The following is a 14,193-nucleotide window of genomic DNA, read 5'->3' as shown; positions in this document are numbered from 1 at the left end:
AGAAATGTCAAAGAGAAAAAACGAACTGAATACTAAGTAGCAGACACGGTAATTCGATTCATTTCTACTAAAGCCGATCAGGTTGAGGGTGACAAATCTCTCGCAAAAAAAAAAAATTGCTTTTCGTTAGAAGAAAATCTGTATATAGAAACAAAGGATCGGAAAATTATTAAGTTAATGTCACGTGAAATGATCTGATTTTTTCTTTTTGAAAAACTTTATTTTTCACCACATTTATTTCCCATTTATTTGCGCATCTTCAAAGTGAATTTTTCTGTTCTGATATATATATATAATACGTAAAAGAAAAATATAATTTTTTAGTTTCACAATAATAGAAAAGAAGAATTTTTTTTCCAGTGTATAAAATAGAAGATTTTTTTGGTTGTTTTCTATTATTCTAAAATTATAATTAAATTCTTGATAAACAATTTAAAATTATCAACTATATTATTAAAATTAAAAAAAATTCTGCTTAGTGATATAAATATAAATAAATATATAAAAAATTAATTTTTTTTAAAAAACAAATAAATAAAATATAAAATCTATAAAAAAATTGAATATTTTGGGTGAGTATTCGAATGTAAATTGTTTGTTTTCGTTTTTGTCTTTTAATCTAAATTTTGCGTGTATAAGACCAAAAAAGAAAAGGAAAGGTCACCTGTTTTCAATTTGGGCTTCTTTTATGTTATTAATGATTAAATTAAGTCACGACGTGTGTTCGCTTATAGCATTCAATAGCTTGACGGGGTTGTATAATTGTATTTTTAGACGAGCCAGTTAAAACTTCAGGTATGATCGATAATTAGAACTCTTAAAATGGAAACCATGTGAAAGAGAGTAAAACCATTTTTAGAAATCACTATAGTTTATATACATATATATGTAGTACATGCCAAATAAGACGATTATTCCTTTCCGCAAAAAAGACTCCCTAGAATCGCGTCTTTTATTTTATTTTTTTTTTAGATTTCTTTTATATTTATAGTTTGTAATATTATAATTTGTAATTTAGCTCTCTAAATTTGAATTAGTAAAAATTTTTACAACTTTGAATTAGTGACTGATTCTTTGATTTTTAATTAGTAAATTTGACTATAATAAATAGTCATTTCTACGAATTTATTACTAAAATAAATAAAAATTTCTACTAATTTGTTAATAAAATTTACTAATTAAAAAAAGGTAATTTCTACTATTTTATTAGTAAAATTTACTAATTTAAAAGCAGAAAGTAATTTCTACTAATTTATTAGTAAAATTTACTAATTTAAAAGCAAAAAGTTATTTCTACTGCTTTATTTGTAAATTTTACTAATTCGAAAGCAAATAGTAATTTCTACTAATTTCTTAGTAAAATAAGTAGCAATTTCTCCTATTTTAGTAGTAACATAATTTTTAATTTCTAATTATTAATTAGTAAAATTTACTAATTCAAAAGCAAAAAGTAATTTCTACTTCTTAATCAGTAAAATTTACTAATTCAAAAGCAAAAATTAAATTTAATTAAATTTTACTACTTTATTAGTAAATTGTACTCATTAAAATGCAAGCAGTAATTTCTACTACTTTATTAGTAAAATTTATTAATTTAAAAGCATAAAGTAATTTCTACTACTTTATTAGTAATTTTTACTAATTCAAAAGCAAATAGTAATTTCTACTAATTTCTTAGTAAAATAAGTAACAATTTCTACTATTTTAGTAGTAACATAATTTTTAATTTCTAATTGTTAATTAGTAAAATTTACTCATTTAAAATCAAAAAGTAATTTCTACTTCTTAATTAATAAAACTAATTCAAAATCAAAAAGTAAATTTTACTACTTTATTATAGTTAATTTTTCTCACTAAAATGCAAACAGTAATTTCTACTACTTTATTAGTAAAATTTATTAATTTAAAAGCATAATATAATTTCTACTACTTTATTAGTAAGTTTTACTAATTCAAAAGCAAATAGTAATTTCTAATTAGTAATTTCTACTAATTTATTAGTAAAATTTACTAATTCAAAAAAAAAGTAATTTCTAAATTAGTAACTTCTGCTAATTTATCAGTAAAATGTTTGTAATTTTTTGAATGAAAATACAAAAATGAGATCAACTGTAAACTTGTAAACTTGTAAACTACTGATATTTATCTTCATTAATTGTGAAATTAATAAATTAATAAACAAATAAATTTTGTTTATTATATGCTTTCTTCTATAACAGATTTCGTTTGACTGAAAGACTCGGAGTGATCGATTTCTTCATGTTTTATAATAATTAATTAATAATTAATAATTATAATAATTAATAATAATTATTATTTTCTAGAATTTTCAACTATTTTTTATGAAAATAATTGAATTCCTTAAAAAAAAATTTGTTATTTATAAAAATAATTGAATTATTGCGAAGGAATTATTATTTTCTAGAATTTTCAATTATTTTTTATGAAAATAATTGAATTCCTTAAAAAAAATTTTGTTATTCATGAAAATAATTGAATTATTGCGAAGGAATGTATAAAAAAAATTTGGGAATAATTGAATTCCTGTAAAATTTTTATTATTAATGAAAAAAATTAATTGTTTGCTTACAATTTTATTAAATTTTTTTTTAAATAATAATTGAATTTTTTTTGGGAAATTTTTAGATAGATTAGATACTAAAAATCATTGCAATGAGAAAAATTTTTGCAAATAATTGAAATTAAAACAAGAATTTTATTCACATTTTTGAAAATAATTGAACTTTGGGGAAGAATTTTGTTATATAATTATAAAGATAATTGGTATTTTGACGAGAATTTTTTTTTAAATTTTGAACACAATTGAATTTTATTTCCTTTGAAAATAATTGAATTTTTACAATTATTTGTAGTTTCTCCAAAATTGAATGTTTTTACTTTTTAGTGTTTTCAACAAAAATTTTAATTAAAAATTTTCAAATTCTATTATTTTTAAAATTGCTAATATATTTAAAAAAAAAGTAAGTAAGAAGTTAGCGAATTGCTACTAGTTGCTACTAATAAAAAAAAATTTTTTTAATTTTAATTAAACAGAAGAGTTTCTTTTTATAAAGTAAACTAATGGATTTATTTTTTTGAAAGAATAGAGAATTTATTTTTTAATAAAACTTTCATACGTACCAGAATGGTTAAGAAGAATCTTTCGTTTAAAAATTTATGGAGATTTTCTAGTTAATTCCCAGAACGTATATCGCAGGGATTCCCATGAGTTTTCACATAGAAATTTCTCTTCGAAACCGGGAGAGAAAGAGAGAAGCAAGTTTTAAGCTCTTTAAGCTTTATAGAAAATGAAAATTATTTACTTCCTTTTGACCTCGCTTTAAACATCGTTTAAATAATTCAAGATGAAAATATTTTTTAAATGTCATAATTTTCTCTCTCCATCTCTCTTAGTTTTTACATTTATTTCTTTTTTACACTCTTTGATGTAAAAAATTCAGGATGTTTAAAATTACCGGGGAAGTTAAGAATAAACATTGTGACCTCATTTTTAAAAAAATCAATTTTTATATTTTGTAAAATAAAAAAAGGTGTATTTTTAAATAAACTTTTTTAATAATTTTGAAACTGTGCTAATTATTCCATCTTGAAATTAGAAAAAACTAAAAATACGAAAATTAAAAATTTTGGTGAAATTTCATTGATTGAAATTAAGAGATAACTTATTTTTTTAAATCCTGATAAAAATGGGAGATTATTTGAGAAAAAAAAATGGTCGGAAGAATATTAAATGAGAAAAATATGTAAAAGATGTATATTTATTTATCCCAAATAGAGAGTATTATATAGTATAGGTGTATTTTAGAAATCTATTTCTCAATATAACGTGCCCAGAATAGGAAAATAAAGTCTTCAACTTTTGCAATTCACTTTTTATAAATGCATGAGACTAAGTCTGTTCATGTCTGACTATCACGGCTTTTACTACTTAGTGCTGAAATTATATGTCTAATGCGAAGAACATTTTCTTTCTATAGAAAAAAATTTGATAGAAAATTTTTATATTTTTTACACTTTATTTAGAAATTCAGTCACTACTATAATTCTCAATCTTTCGTAATTTTTCACTACAAAAAAAAAAAATGTTTGCACTTCTCTAAATTTTGTACTAAAATAAATTTGTATCAAATTCGAACAAAGAATATAATGCTTCAAATATTCATTTTTTTTAAAACAAACAATTTTTATGAAAATAAAAAGTAATTCTACTCATTTTTAATAATAAAATTTGGCTAAAAATTTGGTAAATTTTAATTTTACTTTATTACAATTCAATTGCAAACTTTCTAATTTCCTTATTGCAATTTAAAAATTTTATAATTATAAAATCATTGGAACTTTATTTTTTTTATTAAATAAAATTTACTAACTTTGTTAATAATAGTGATAGTACTTATCTAAAAGTACAATTTTACTGTAAAGAATTATGTTTTACTCCAATTGGGAAAAATACAAATTTTTTTTATTAAAATTCCTAAAAATTTTAATATTTAAACTATTTTTTATACAATAGTTATACAATAGTTTTTCCATGACTTTTCTCTGATTTCTAGACAGAATTTTGACATAAAAAAATCAACTAAATTTAAAAAAAAGTGTTACTAAAAATTTTTCAGAATAGTAACTTTTTTAGAAATTTTATAACTTTTTTTATAATTTTGAATCTGAAATAATTAAATTCTTGCAAAGAATTTTATTATTTATGAAAATAATTGAATTCCTGCGAAGAATTTATTACTTGCTACTTTGTTACTGTAACATCTTCAAAAATTATTTTCATCATTACGATTATTCAATTCTAGAATTTTCAACTCAAATTCTTCTTAAAATCAATTTTTTAAAATAATTTTTGGTCTTTGAATTTTATTTTTCTTTGAGTTCTTTGAGAATTTCCAAATCCTTTTGTTTACAACTTAATTTTAGGAAAATTCGATTCTATAGAATTCTTAATAAAAAGTATGAAATGTTCAAATTTTCAACGATTTTAAGTAAAATTCGTTATGATATTAATTTTTATTAAAAAATTCTACGAGAATTCATTTATTTAAACTCAAAAATAAATAATTAAATGTTTCTTAAAATTAAAATTTTATAAAGAATTTTATCAACAAATTTGTAAATAATTGAATTCTCTTGACAAATTTTAATACAATTTTTAAAAATAATTGCATTTTTCGAGAAATTTGATGAAAATTATTGTATTCAAAATAATTGAAATTCTGACAAGAATTTTATTAAAAGTTTTGAAAATAATTTGAATTTCGGAGAAAAATTTTTATTATTTATGTCAATAAATCATAGCTATATACGAAGGAAAAAAACCCTAGAATAATCTTCTGGAATATTAATGGATGGTCCAACTGGAAGGATTTGTCTCCTCTTCTCAATGATATCGACATTGTTTGTATCTCTGAAACTTGGATGATGTCAACGCCGCACTCCTGTTCTCCCCACAATTTCGACTTGATAAGCAGCCCGGCAGTAAGATCAGCAAAGAGAGGAAGAGCAAGCGGTGGTCTAATTATTGCTCTAAAGTCAAGTATTTATAAACATAATATTATAAAAATTACAGAGCAATGTATATTTGTAAAAATCGTATCTAGTAAGACAAAGTTTATCCTAGGAGTAGTTTACGTAAAACCAGATTTTAATTTTGATCATTTTTGCTTAGAATTTAATGAAATAATTACATTAATTAATAATAAATATTCTGATTTTCCATTGATCGTGGGTGGGGACTTTAACGCCAGAATAGGGGAATTAAATCAATTAAATGAAAATATATTGTCGGTGAACTCTAATATTTACTTCGTAAGATCTAACACAGATAAGACAATAAATAAAAGAGGGAGGCAGTTGGTGCGCTGTATGGAGGATAGTGGGTGCATTGTACTAAACGGTAGAACATTGGGAGACTGTTCGGGTCAATTAACTTACGTATTAAAAAATAGAAAATCTACAAATGACTTAGCATGGGTGAATTTGACAGCTATCTCAGAAATAAAAAATTTTGAAGTTATGCAAATGATAACAGGTTCGGATCATTTTCCTATCTCCATTACCTTAGAAAAAAAAGAAAAAATAATAAATCCAATAAGCAAATTAAAATGGAGGAATGAGTTATTTGAAAATTTTTTTGAAGCAATGAATGGTCTTCCATGCAGCGCTCCGACTGATCTCCACAGCGTTGACTCGATGGCCGAACATTTGACAGATGCCATAAAATCTAAAGCGAAGTTAGTTGGAATGGTTTCTAAAACAAAAAATAAAAGTGGAGAATCCAAACCATGGTACGACTCCGAATGTTTTTTATTGAAAAAATTTGTAAAGAAATCTTTGAAAAAATGTAAAAATGAAAACTTTGAGAATCAAAAATCTGTTGAACAATATAATAATAATAAAAAATGGTATCTTAATGTACAAAAGTTAAAAAAGAAGATTTACAAAGATTCAACTCTCGATAAATTATCACATTGTAAAGAATCAAAAAGTTTTTGGAGTATAATAAATGGTTTCCGAAGTAAAAGTAATAATAAAAATAATATTGACTTTGACACATGGCATAAATTTTTTTCAGATTTTTTTCAGATTAAAGAGACATTTCCAGAACAAATATTGTTAGCTGAATTAATGGACAAAAATAGTAACACTGAATTGGAACTCCCTATTACTAAATATGAAGTAATTTCTGCTCTAAATAAATGTAAAAAAAACAAATCACCAGGGGCGGACCAAATTACTTTTGAATTTTTAAAAAACCTACCCGAGAAATGGATCGATTATGTAAATCTTCTTTTTAATAAAATTTTAACTGAAGAAAAAGTACCAAAAAACTGGTCAAATATAAATTTAAGAATGTTACATAAGAAAGGTGATATAAACGACCCAGGAAATTTCCGGCCTATAGCTTTAGTTAACTGTATAACGAAAGTTTTCACAAATGTATTGACAAATAGAATCGCGCACTGGGTTGAACAAGAAAACTTACTTCCAGAATTTCAATCTGGTTTTAGAAAACAAAGAAGTTGCGTTGATAATATATTTGTTTTAAATGCCCTAGTTCAAAATCGGTTAAGCTTAAAGGGAGGAAAAGTATACGCCTTATTTGTCGATTTTAGCAACGCCTTTCCGTCAGTGTCACATAATTTACTTTGGAGCAAATTGTATAAATTAGGAATGGGATATAAATTAACTAAAATATTAAAAGATTTTTATACAAAGGCAACAGTATCCGTTCAAAATAATGGAAGCGTATCAACACCAGTAGGTGTAACGAAAGGGGTACTTCAGGGAGAAGTTAGCAGCCCCTTGTTGTTTTCACTTTTTGTAGCGGACTTGGAGGAATTCCTAAAATCGGAAGGAATACGAGGTATTTCCATGGGTCACGATAATGAGATTATATTGCTTGCTTATGCGGACGATATTGTATTAATGGCGGAGTCTTTATCAGGTTTAAATAAAATATTAAAAGCCCTTCATAAATACTGCACTATTAACCATCTAGAAGTAAATGAAAAGAAAACGAAAATTATTATTTATAGAAAAGGTGGACACGCGCAAAATAAAAAGTTGAAATTTACTTATGGTGACTCAGTAATTGAAATAGTAAAAAATTATATATATTTGGGAATTCCTCAAAGTCAATCTGCGTCCTCCGAAGAAGCGTCAAAGAATGCGATAACCTCTGCGAAAATAGCTACGAGCTCAACAATTTCGCTCATAAATAAAATGGACTTGAACACTTGGAAACCAATACCAAAATTGTTTGATAGTTTGGTCGCTAGTACTCTTTTCTACGCTATTCAAGTTTGGGGGTTAAAATATCTTGAGGAAATTGAAATAATACAAATGAATTTTTTTAAAAAACTTCTTTTACTCCCTCAAAATACTCCAAACTACGCGTTAAGATTGGAAATTGGTGCTGTCAAATTATCGAGTAGAGTATTTAAATTAACCCTCAATCTAATTGAAAAAATTTTAAGTATGAAAAATAATAGATATCCTAAAATTTGTTTATTAAGACTTATTAATTTATCAAAACTAGCGAAAACCACATGTAAATATAACTGGTGTCTGCAAGTAGAAAAAATATTCGAATTTATTGGAGAAAAGATTATATGGAATGCTGAATTTGTAAAGAATAATAAAGAAAAATTAATTAAAACATATGAAAACTTTCTGCGAGCTGAAGATGTAAATTCGGTATCTAACTCTCGATCTCTGCAAATTTATCCGCATCTTACTTTGAGAGAAGGAATACAAAATTATTTGAAATTAAAATTTCCACTCATCTTCCTTAAAATTCTTGCACAAATTCGCTTATTAAATAATTACAATACTAGAGTTATTTTTAGAAATAAATTTTATAAATTCGACATCGAATATTGTTGTGGGTATCGAGAGTTGAAAGGCAGAGAATTGTACCACGTACTAATAGAGTGTGATTTGCATAGCAACATTAGGAAAAAATATATCTGTACAAGCGACGAACAATCAATTATACTGAACACTTGGTTTGACCTTCTAAATTTCCCAGATAATAATAATGTAAATTCAATAATAGTTTATATAAGAAATGCGTTAAAAATATAGATTTAGATTTAATAAGGTTTGTAATCGAAACGATTGTACTCTGTTCAAAGCAACTCTTTTGTATGAACTTGATGTTCGAAACAAATAAATGATATATAGTTATACAATAGTTTTTCCATGACTTTTCTCTGATTTCTAGACAGAATTTTGACATAAAAAAATCAACTAAATTTAAAAAAAAGTGTTACTAAAAATTTTTCAGAATAGTAACTTTTTTAGAAATTTTATAACTTTTTTATAATTTTGAATCTGAAATAATTAAATTCTTGCAAAGAATTTTATTATTTATGAAAATAATTGAATTCCTGCGAAGAATTTATTACTTGCTACTTTGTTACTGTAACATCTTCAAAAATTATTTTCATCATTACGATTATTCAATTCTAGAATTTTCAACTCAAATTCTTCTTAAAATCAATTTTTTAAAATAATTTTTGGTCTTTGAATTTTATTTTTCTTTGAGTTCTTTGAGAATTTCCAAATCCTTTTGTTTACAACTTAATTTTAGGAAAATTCGATTCTATAGAATTCTTAATAAAAAGTATGAAATGTTCAAATTTTCAACGATTTTAAGTAAAATTCGTTATGATATTAATTTTTATTAAAAAATTCTACGAGAATTCATTTATTTAAACTCAAAAATAAATAATTAAATGTTTCTTAAAATTAAAATTTTATAAAGAATTTTATCAACAAATTTGTAAATAATTGAATTCTCTTGACAAATTTTAATACAATTTTTAAAAATAATTGCATTTTTCGAGAAATTTGATGAAAATTATTGTATTCAAAATAATTGAAATTCTGACAAGAATTTTATTAAAAGTTTTGAAAATAATTTGAATTTCGGAGAAAAATTTTTATTATTTATAAAGATAATTGAAATTTTGACGAGAATTTTTGTAAATTTTAAAACATAAATTGTATTTCTGCGAAGGATTTTATTAAAATTATTTTGAGAAAAATTGAATTGTTACGCAAAGAATTTTATTAAAATTTTTAAAAATAATTTTATTCCTTGAAGAAATTTAATTAAAAATGTATTAAAAATAATACTTAAATTCTATTAAATAAATTGTAGTAAAGATTATTAAAATAATTAAATTTCTTTGATAAATTTTAATAAAATTTTTAAGAATAATAACTTTTTTCGGGGAATTCCATTAAAATTTTATTAAAAATAATTGAAATTCAGCATTGAGTTTCATTATTTATGAAAATAATAAAATGTTTACGTAGAATTTCATTAAATTTTTTTTTAACTAATTGAATTCTTTTTAGGAATTTTTATTAAAGTAGTAGATATTAAAAATCATTGAATTGAAGGAATTTTTTTTAAAATAATTGAAATTTTGCCAAGAATTTTATTAAAATTTTTGAAATAATTGAATTTCTAAGAAGAATTTTACTTTACTTTTGAAAATAATTGAATTTCTGGAATCATTTGTAATTGCTTCAAAATTCAATTTGTTTTAGTGTTTTTGAACTAACATTCTTCTATAAATCCATTATTTTTAAATAATCAATTAAATATATTATTGAAAAATTTAACTATTTTCAGAAGAAGTTAATTTTTGAAAAATTTTTTAAAAACTAATTTTTTTTCATATTTCCAGTTAAATTCATTTCAAATTGAAGTTTTACAAAATTTTAAATCAAATTCTTTTGAAGTTAATCTACTTATGAAAATTGTAAACGCAATTCTTTTAAAATTGAATTAATTTTATAATATTTAAGTGAAATTAGATTTATTATTTATTAGGTTTATAAAATTCCCTGACACTTTCAGGTTTTCTAGATTGCGTAGCAACTCTGATTTAATAAAATTTCCTGATTTTTCCCTGATTTCTCTGACCGATTTTACTTTTCCTGAATTCCCTGACATTGAATTTTCTTTCTCCTTGAAAACCTTAAAAACACCTTGAATTTTATGCCAAAACCTTGAAAAATTAAAATTCTTAAAAATAAGATTTATTTCCTTGATGTTTTAAGTTGAATTCTCGTCAATATTTCAATTATCTTTATAACTATAAAAATTCCTTGCAAAATACAATTATTTTCATAAATAACAATATTCATCACAAGAATTCAATTATTTTAAAAATTAATTAAATTCTTCGCAGAAATTCAATTATTTTAAAAATTAATTAAATTCTTTGCAGAAATTCAATTATTTTCCAAAATTTTTCTTACTTCGATGGTTTTCAATATTCTACTATTTTAATAAAATTACCCGAAAGAATTTAATTATTAAACAAAAGTTTTTAAAGAAATTCTACACAAACTTTCAATTATTTAAAAAAATATATATTTTACATTAATTCAATTATTTCAAATGAATTTGCATAAATTTTTTCGCAAAAATCAGTTGTTTTAAAATTTAGCATTAAATTCTCCGCAGTAATGCAACTTTTTGCAAAAGTAATAAAATTCAATTGTTTTCAAAAATTTTAATTAAATTCATTGCAAAATTTCAATTATTTAAAAAATTTTTTCTTAATTCAATAATTTGTATATCAATTATTTTAATAGAAATTCCAAAAAAATTCTATTATTTAAAAACAATTTTGACTGATGTTTCTTAAATAGATATTTTTTATATTTCTAATATTTTATTTTCCAGATTAAAAAACGGAATTTTGCCAGGTTTTTAATACGAAAATTATTCGAAAATATCAATAACTTTATTTTTAAATAAATATTTATTCATTATTATTTTTTCATATAGAAATTAAAATTTTCAAAAAATTCCAAATTCAATAACTTATAAGAATATTATTAGAAAACATGAAGATATCGATCACTCCGAGTCTTCGACTCGGAGTGATCGCTTTCTTCATGTTTTATAATAATTAAAACTTGCTACTTTGTCACTGTAACTTCTTCAAAAATTATTTTCATCATTACGATTATTAAATTTCTAGAATTTTCAACTAAAATACTTCTTAAAATCAATTTTTTAAAACAATTTTTGAAAAAATTCTTTTTTTTACAATTTAATTTTATGAAATTTCGATTATTCTGATATTCCTCAATTAAATGTATTAGAAATTAAAAACTTTAAATAATTAAAAAAATTTTTATTAAACTTTTTAAAAAAAAATTAATTCTACAGAATTCTTAATTAGAAGTATGAACAGTTCAAATTTTCAGAGATTTTAATTTTGAAACCTTTTGAAAATTCAATTATTTCTAAAAATCCACGCTTTAATGCTTTCAAAATTCAATTATAATCTCAAATTTTAACTGAAATTGATTTTTAAATCAATATTTATTAGAACATTCTACGAGAATTCAATTATTTAACAACAAAAATAAATATTTTATTAAATAATTAAATGTTTCTTAAAATTGAATTTTCAAACAGAATTTTATCAACAAAATTTTTAAATAATTTAATTATCTTGACAAAGTTTAATAAAAATTTTAAGAATAATTTCATTTTTTGAGAAATTTGATGAAAATTTTATTCAAAATAATTGAAATTCTGCCAAGAATTTTATTACAAATTTTTAAAAATAATTAAATTTCGGAGAGGAATTTTATTTTTTATAAAGATAATTGAAATTTTGACGAGAATTTTTGTAAATTTTTGAACATATAATTATAGATTTCTGCGAAGAATTAGAATACTTTTAAAAATAATTAAATTCCTGAGACGAATTATATTAAAATTTCTTTTTAAATAATTGAATTCTTTTGTGAAATTTTATTTAAACAGTAGACATTGAAAATAATAATTGAATTTTGACAATAAATTTTTGAAATTTATTAAATTTCTTCGAAGAATTTTATGAAAATTATTTTGAAAAAAATTTTATTGTTACAAAGAATTTCATTATCTATTAAAATAATTTAATTTTTTGAAGAAATTTAATTAAAAATGTATTGAAAATAATACTTAAATTGTAATAAATTAATTGTAGCAAAAGTTTTTAAAATAATTGAATTTCTTTGCTGAATTTTAATAAAATTTTTTAAGAATAATTACATTTTTCGACGAATTCCATTAAAATTGTATTAAAAATTAAAAATAATTGAAAGTCTGTGATGAGTTGTATTATGTATTTATGAAAATAATTGTATCTCTGTAAAAAATGTTGATATTTATAAAAATCAATAATTTTATATTAAAATTTCTTGGAAATCTTTAAAAACAGGCGAAATTCCAGAAATTTTTTTAAATTCCATTCTATTTCCAGGTTTTCCATACCCTTTTCTAAATTCCATACCTTTTCCAGGTTTTCCAGGCTCTGTGGCAAACATGACCCTGATATAGAATCATCTAGTAAAATCAATAGAATTTTCTTCACAGGACCTTAAGATAATTCATCTACTTGCAGCTAGGGTCCTGGTGGCATGTGGACTAACTAAAAAATCTATTCTTTTCTTACTAATGGGATTTTTTAGTTGGTCCACATGCCACCAGGGCCCTTGCCGTATCTACGATAAATTATCTCAGTAGGATCTTCCAAAAATTAAAATTCCCGACGAGAAGTTAAATTAACAGTACAGAAAAATCTAAAAAGTCAAAAAATCAAAACAAAACTCCCTAAATTAATTCATTTATTCTCACTATATTTGTGAGGAGTGAAATTTTACCCCAAAGTGAAAAATTGCAAGAATTTCTTGACCCACGCCCAAGGGAATTAAAAAGGAAGTTTTTGTTTTGAAGGGTAACTTTTGTCTCTCTCTCTCTCTCTTACTCTCTTTATATAGTCGCTTTGTTCGCGTTGTGTATACGAGGTTGGCAGCCGAGCGTCACAGGTTACAGGTGAGCTATCGACCTGGGGCCAGAAATACCGTGCAGCATCGACCGTCGGCATTATACGGCTATACCTGGCTCCTTCCTATTCCTGGGGGTTGTTGAGGGACGACGGACGGCGAGCGGGGGTTGGAAAATGACAAGCGAGGGGTGGCGGTGGTGAACACATTCGGGGGGCTGACGCACGGACCGCCAATCCTAGGATTCTGACAAGGGCGTCTGCGCGTTCAAATGTTCACCGGATATTTCGTGCCAAGCGGAGAGGGGGATGAGAAAAATATTCCTCGCCAAGGGAGGGGTGGTGCACAAAGTGGAAGTGGCGGGGAGAACTTCGAGAGCAGACGTTCCAAAGCAACCCCGACGGAGAGACACGTCGAGACGCCCCTGCACATCGGGAGCCCTTCGGTCTGCGTGAGTAACAAAAAAAAAAAAGAAAAGAAAATTCACGTCAAAAAAAAATTTATTTTTAATATTCTTTCTTTTCTGCATTTACATTATTTAACCCCTTCCACCCTCTTTCTGTTCTTGTTCATCATCTATGTGTTAGTTTCGATCAATTTTTTTCCTGTAATTTTGTTTTCTTAATTTTGTAATTTTTTCCTTTTTTTGTTTTTTCCCTATTTTTAATTAAGTGCGTTATTTTTTAAAAAACTTTCAACAATTGCTTGTGTCTCTTTGAAAAATTTCTGTTTGTTGTGCTTCTAAATTTTCCGGTTTTCTTTCCGCGGTTCAGTTGGTTGATCCAATTTTTTTTAATTTGCTCCAATTAGTATTTTTGAAAAGAAATTAATATCCATTCAAAAGTGCTTCAATAT

The sequence above is a fragment of the Leptopilina heterotoma genome, unplaced genomic scaffold (genome assembly GCF_015476425.1).
Source record: "Leptopilina heterotoma isolate Lh14 unplaced genomic scaffold, ASM1547642v1 Lhet_4, whole genome shotgun sequence".
NCBI classification, from domain to species: Eukaryota; Metazoa; Arthropoda; class Insecta; order Hymenoptera; family Figitidae; genus Leptopilina; species Leptopilina heterotoma.
This window is presented reverse-complemented; position numbering follows the sequence as displayed.